Here is a 7,161-nt window from a genome sequence, read left to right as displayed (position 1 = left end):
AGATTTCATCAGAGGTTCAATGCAAAATTTGGCGTGGAAACAGAGGGAGGGAAGCATCAGCAGATGAATCATACCTTTGGGTTGTGTTCTGTTCTGCACTAGAGTCCAAATTAGTGGTCAACACAAGGCAGCCGGGGCAGAGCAGCACCGTCATTCCCTAGCCGGCAGCAGCGCAATGGAGACACATGGTATTGTGCCTACAAACCACACGCGATGGAGCAGCCTCATGACCCATGGCGGCTAGGGATGCTGCAGGGCGCCTGCAGGATGTGGAGGACGTCGCCGCAACGACAGAGGATAGCACCGAGGGGGGTCCGGGGTCCTTGAGCGACGACGCGGGACGGCACTGGATCTAGTTGGAATTGGACATGGCAGCAGGAACATCATGGTCTTGGCAGTTGGGTGAGAGAGAGATGAATCGGGGGGAGATATGGCAGATAGAAGATTTTCGTTTCCCCGGCGTATTTGATAGACGAGGCATAGGTGGGGAAGGTGGGTACCGCGAGGTTATAGCTCTTTTTCCAAGGAACGGGGAGGAGTGCGCGAGGTGGGAAGTTCAACAAACAACACATGCTATTATTCCGTTGGCAGATATGCGTTGGTATAGGGGGCTTTCTGTTGTGGTGCATGGATTATACGCACTCTCACCCTTCCACAATTGCAAGCCTCTTCGATACCGTGCATTGCCCTTTCTCACCTTGAGAGTTGGTGCAAACTTCACCGATGCATCCAAACCCCGTGATATGATACGCTTCATTGCACATAAACCTCCTTATATCTTCGTCAAAACAGTCACCATATACCTATTATGGCATTTTCATAGTCATTCCGAGATGTATTGCCATGCAACTTTCCATCGCTTCGTTTATTATGACACGCTTCATCATTGTCATATTGCCCTGCATGATCATGTAGTTGACATCGTATTTGTGGCAAGATCACCATGCATAATTGTTCATACATGTCACTCTTGTTTCATTGCCCATCCCGGTACACCACCGGAGGCACTCATATAGAGTCATATTTTGTTCTAGTATCGCGTTGTAATCATTGAGTTATAAATAAATAAAAGTGTGATGATCATCATTAGTAAAGCATTGTTCCATAAAAAATAGAAAGGCCAAATAAAAAAAGGCCAAATAAAAAAAAGAAAGGCCAAATAAAAAAAGGAAGGCCCAAAAAAAGAAAAGAAGGGACAATGTTATTATCCTTTTTCACAATTGTGCTTCAAAGTAGCACCATGATCTTTATGATGGAGAGTCTCTAATTTTGTCACTTTCATATACTAGTGGCACTACACCACAGCACCACATCCCCAACAAATAGGTTGGTCGGAAAAACAACGTCTGCCGACACACAGTCGGTCGGGAAAAAGTATTGCCGACCGACAGCGTCTGTTGGGGTAAGTCCAGACGGGAAAACCTTTTCCCGACCGACATGTCTTTCTTGACCGACAGTTGGACGCCTATAAACCGAATTGCCGACCAACTTTCTGATGGCCTACCCCGTAATCTTTCCTGACCGATTTTCTGCTGGCATTGCTATTGAAGCTTTACCGACCGACCGTTTAACAGTACAGTCTTTGCCGACCGACTTTTTGTTGCCCCTATCCTGAACCATTCCCGACCAACTGTGCGATGGTGTCTTTTTTGCCGACCGACTTTCCGTTGGTCCTAGCATGAGCCTTTGCCAACCAACAATAGGATGTTGTTTTGTTTTGCCAACCAACAATTTGACAGCATTTTGCTTAGCTGAGCAATGTTTAATACCCACGTACCCTTGATTTCCCATCTGCCTTACAATACAATGTCAATCAAGTTGCATATCTCATTACAATATGATATTAGTCAAGTTACAGTAACTTGCATGTACTCCGAAAATATTAAATCATGACCAAAGAAGGATAACATATTAATTACTTCTCACAAGTAAAGGAAACATTTATGGTTAAACGACCGAATCACCCAACAGGTTTACAAAATGATAGATGCATGTCTCATATTCATTGTTTGCTCCATTACACAAAATACCCAGGTGACAAGATGACATATAGGTTTACAAAATAAGACCTAAAAGACGCATTATTTTTGCTCCATTACAGAAAATCTCTAGCTGATGCAAACTGACATCTTCCTAGTTCCTTCCTACTCCTTTTGTATGTCTTTCCTACAAAGGATAAAAATATCATGGTGAGCATGCATTCAGAGACAATGGCAAAAATAATAATTGTATAAAGCATCTATGGCAATTGGCAATAAAACTATGGGATTTTAGTGTTACAAAAAATAGCTCAAGTTCAGAACAATGCCACAACATGTGTTAATTAGATCTTTGCTGTGTTGGACATCATAAAGCATCGATGCAACGTGACCATGAAGTATATTTAAGGAAATATGAGCAATATAGAGGTGTACTCGGAGCAACACAAGGCAATATAATTAAGTTGTATTTCCATGATCTGGACATAAGGCAAAAAATTAGCATGTCCAGACTCCCAGTTTCAATTCAGAAGACATGGTACTATTTACTGTGGAGAGCACTACAGGCTAGTTTGGTCGGTGCCGGAGAGCAACTACAAATTTGTGCCAGCCAGCTCCTGTAGACAGGTCCAGGCGTCTATGTTTCTTGGCTAACCACATTCCCAGGCCCAGGCTGACCACTCATCCCATGGACACCAACAAAACAAGCTCCAGGCATCTCCCAGGGAGCACCCAAGCAATAAAAATAGTTTTTAAGGCTAAACCTGATTTGGGAAATGAGGCATGTGGCAAGTAGAACTTACCAAAGCCAACTTGAGCCATCCAACACAGGAATTGCTCGGGTCTATGTACCAATTTAAGACTACAACTCTTGTAAACAATAGCATGGACATAAGAGCAACTTTTGCATCACATTATTATTTCCTTGTATTTCTACTAAACCATGTAAGCTATGAACTATACATTAAGAAGTGGCAATGAACTAGGCAGGTATTGAAAATAAGAGAAGATAGACCAACATTGATCGTTACTGCTCAATGTACAGATCTAGATAGCAACTATCATGAGGAAGAACAAGATACAAGGGTCTGGTTAAGTTCATTTCGATCCCTGGTTTTGTAGCTCAAAAAATAAATACTAGCTCATGATTCAAATATACCTTAGCGGCGGGACGAGGAAGATGCCCCAGGTTTGTAGGATTTCATCTAGCAAAGTGATCATGAGTCAGTATCACACATCAAACAATTCGAGATAAGCGGACAAAAAACACGATGTTGGTGATTACCTTGCTAGATGGCCATGCAATGGACCTTGTGACAGCATCAGCGATAATTTGTAAACCGTCATCTTCAAAAGGCAAAGTAGCATCCCTTCTGATCGCAACATTGACAAGGACCTCATAAGTTCCTGGTCCAAGGGGCTCTCCGCCCACAATAGTGTCTAGGTCAAATGAGATAATTGTTGCCTTAGCAACAGGAGTTTCACGACCAGTCCATGCATATAGAAGCACATCCATACCAATCTGAATCAATGATTATTTTAGAAACATGAAACAAAATAAAATTTCAACATATAGGTAAGGATGAGAAGATTACAAGGCTTTCATCCTCATAGGCTGATGAGCTTCTTGCAGGGGGCTTTGCAACAACTCTTCTATGAACCAAGGGGTCTTCATCATCCCGCTCATTATCTTCTTCACCATCGTTATTATCCTCAGCTTCAGCTCTTGAGTTCTATCAAACATAAATAGAGTTAGTGCATGCAAGATGGATTATTGATGCAATGAAAATATGTGGAAATAGTTCATTACTTGTCGAGAATTGGAACCGTGTTGCGAGCTAGGAGTTTCCAGATTATGCCCTCCTTGTGAAGCTAACATCAATTCCATTCGGTTCATCCGTTCCTGCATTTGTAGCACATGCCCCTCCAGCATGTTAAAGCGATTTTCAGCTTCTCAGCGCCCTTCCATTTCAACTAGAACTCTTGTGCTCAATTTACCCCGTGTACCCGGTGTGCCCAAATCTTGAGGTGTTGCCCCTAGACCTAACACACGGACACGACCCCTCGGCTCCTTCTTTCCACATACACGTGAAAACAGATCACCTTCTTTAATGCTTTTTTCTTTCCATTCTGGGTGCTTTTCAGTTATCTCTATGAGTTCTTTCTGCAAAATGATATTTACTTGCTATATAAATTCTATTTGTACAATTTCTGTGTAATACTGAAAAAGCATGGCAAAAGAGACTTACAATTGTTATTGCTGCCTGCGGCACATAACTCCCTTTCCTTTCCCCTTTCTTACATGTATGTGTTTTTATATAAACCTCATCTCTTCGAGGATCGTGCCCAAGTTTGACAGCCTGCAACCATTTATTTATTTCACTATGCATTAGTCACTGAAACACTGGTGTCTCATTTTTAATTGGGCAATTATTTTTACCATTTCATCGGCAACACGGGCATGACTCTTGCTGCCAGATGAGGTACTGCATTGGCATGATTCTTTTTGGTGATAGCACTATGAGACTACAAGCAAACAGTAAAGGAGATTTATTACACATTTTGTTTTGAGAATCATTACTTGCATATTTGTTTATCCATGTCCAGAACAGAGTGTGCTGCAAGGATGACTTACTTCAAATGTCGAAGATCTCCAATAAGTAATAAGGGTCTTCCAGCCAGCTTCACTAATTCTGCTATCACGTCTTTTCATAACCCACTACAAATACCTTTGGAAGGCTGATGCTCAGGATCAACATGATCTTGATCTTTTGATATCCTAGACCTCAAAACACGTCCTTCATTCACGGTTATAGGTGCGCTGGAGGGTGCCTGCATAGATATATAGGTTACTATTGCATGCTACAGATGCTTCCTTCAGGTAGAACATGAATGTGATGGAAGCTACATACCTTTCTTTTCTTTTTGGGGGCTTTGTTTGCTTCCATATCTTCCTGCATAGAAGCTCTTACTGCCCGTGCTGCTGCTAGCCATTTATCATTTTCTTCAATGATGTTACTTCTTTGTAGTTCATACTCTACTGCCTTCAGTTCTTCCTCCGTGACCCCACCATCTTTAGCTTTTCCGTTTGTGTTTGCCATTTTTCCTCCTGCAAAAGACACACTATATGAGTACATCGCTGAAAATACAAAACATTAGAGGATTGTATAGATAATATCATAACCAGAGAATGCAAGGAATTACTATAAGTACTATAAATACAGTGGCATGGAAAAGATGTGTTCTACTCACCAACTGGTGGAGGTTGTAGTGACAAGCATGGAAGGGGGATTATAGCGCCGCTGCTGTAAGCTGAGTCTTTGGGAGCAAGATCCTGATAACCAACCAAATTATACACTATAAAAATCAGTGCCAAACTTCAATTCTTGTTCACACGCTATATTTGCTGGGAGATGCTAGGAATACACTATGATAACAGCCAGACTCAAAGGCACTACATCAACAAATCATATACTAAAAGCAATAAAAAATTGGACACTCCACACACCTTATGCACTAAGGTGGTATAGCGAAAATTGTTCTGCAACTTCACTTCGTCAGCTCAATGTTACCAACAGTTGTCTTCTGTGCTACTTGCAAAAAAAAGAGAGATAAAGTCAGGTCAAATGTACAGAGAGAACAGATCTTTTACAGGCTACTTGGCTACTAAACATCCTTTTGACCTGTTACAAGATCTTGATGATTCAGAACTACACTCCCATATAGCCCAACTCAAGCAAAAATCGACTTCCATCTAACATAATAAATATTAAACGGGCAAATAACACAGCCTTCCACCCATAAACCACCTTTATAATGTTAACATAGTTGATTAATTAATTAATCATTTTCACAAAATGCGAATTGGAGCACACCGACCTGTGCTCCCATCTACCATCTTTGCACAATCATAAAGAAAATAGAGCTAAACTACTACTAAGTTGAGTAGCTATGCATTTTCTTTCCTAGCACCAATGAAGAAAACATTGCCAAATTATGAGTCCATCTTCCTTCCCCCGACAAAATTTTCGAGCTCTAACTAGATATGCATCAAATCAGAAAACAAATGCGGAAGAGATATTGCACAAGTACCACTAGTGCAGAACCGGGCAATAGCACCGGTTCGTAAGGCCCTTTAGTGCCGGTTCAGGAACCGGCACTAAAGTTTCGGCACTAAAGGCCCCCCCTTTAGTACCGGTTCAGCACGAACCGGTGCTAAAGGGGAACCACGTGGCACGAGCCAGCTCCGGGGGCCGGGAGCCCTTTAGTACCGGTTGGTAACACCAACCGGTACTAAATGGTTGTGGGTTTTTGTTTTATTTTGTATTTTTCAATTAAATTTGTGTTATCAATTTAATTTAGGATTGTTTTACGTTATAATGAGTTGTAGTCGTCATCATCATCATCATCACATATTAATAAATAAATAAACTATAGCTAGCTAAAAATCATCGTAGTCGTCTAATTACCACTATTTAATCATCATAGTCATTACCGCTAGCTATCTAATCATCATCAACGTTGGCTAGCTTAAAGAGGAAACATTCACTTCGTAACAGAAGCAAAGATATCATCAAGTTCAACATAATCATCACCAACATCGAAGTTTAGGACACGGACATGAGACAGGTACTAATTAAGAGCATGAACTAGTAGCTACGGATCCTGCTGCTCCCTCTCAGGTAGAATAGCATAGAACACATATAGCTCTCCTGATTCATCATATTGGAGCATGCAGATGAATCTGTCTCCTAATCTTGGGTTGCGCTTCTCCTTACTGCCCCCTAGTACTTCTCTGCAATCGTTAACAATTTTGTTGGGGAACGTTGCAGAAAACAAAAATTTTCCTACTCGTTTAACCAAGATCCATCTAGGAGTTCATCTAGCAAGGAGTCATCAGATGCATCTACATACCTTTGTAGATCGCGTGCGGAAGCGTTCAAAGAACGGGGATGATGTAGTCGAACACGACGTGATCCAAATCACCGATGACCAAGTGCCGAACGGACGGCACCTCCGCGTTCAACACACGTACGGGACGGGAGACGTCTCCTCCTTCTTGATCCAGCAAGGGGGAAGGAGAGGTTGATGATGATCCAGCAGCACGACGGCGTGGTGGTGGATGCAGGGCGTCACAGTAGCAGGGCTTCGCCTATACTACGCGAGAGAGAGATGTAACAGG

The 7,161-nt window shown here is 42.0% G+C and overlaps 1 pseudogene; it reads right to left on the bottom strand.

The window, feature by feature from the left end:
- Positions 1 to 3,139: 3,139 nt before the first annotated feature.
- Positions 3,140 to 5,870, bottom strand: LOC147957586 (uncharacterized; annotated as a pseudogene).
- Positions 5,871 to 7,161: the final 1,291 nt, after the last annotated feature.

The sequence above is a fragment of the Triticum urartu genome, chromosome 7A, assembly GCF_056163025.1.
Source record: "Triticum urartu cultivar PI428250 chromosome 7A, HENAU_Tu73, whole genome shotgun sequence".
Taxonomy (NCBI): domain Eukaryota; kingdom Viridiplantae; phylum Streptophyta; class Magnoliopsida; order Poales; family Poaceae; genus Triticum; species Triticum urartu.
This window is presented reverse-complemented; position numbering and strand designations above follow the sequence as displayed.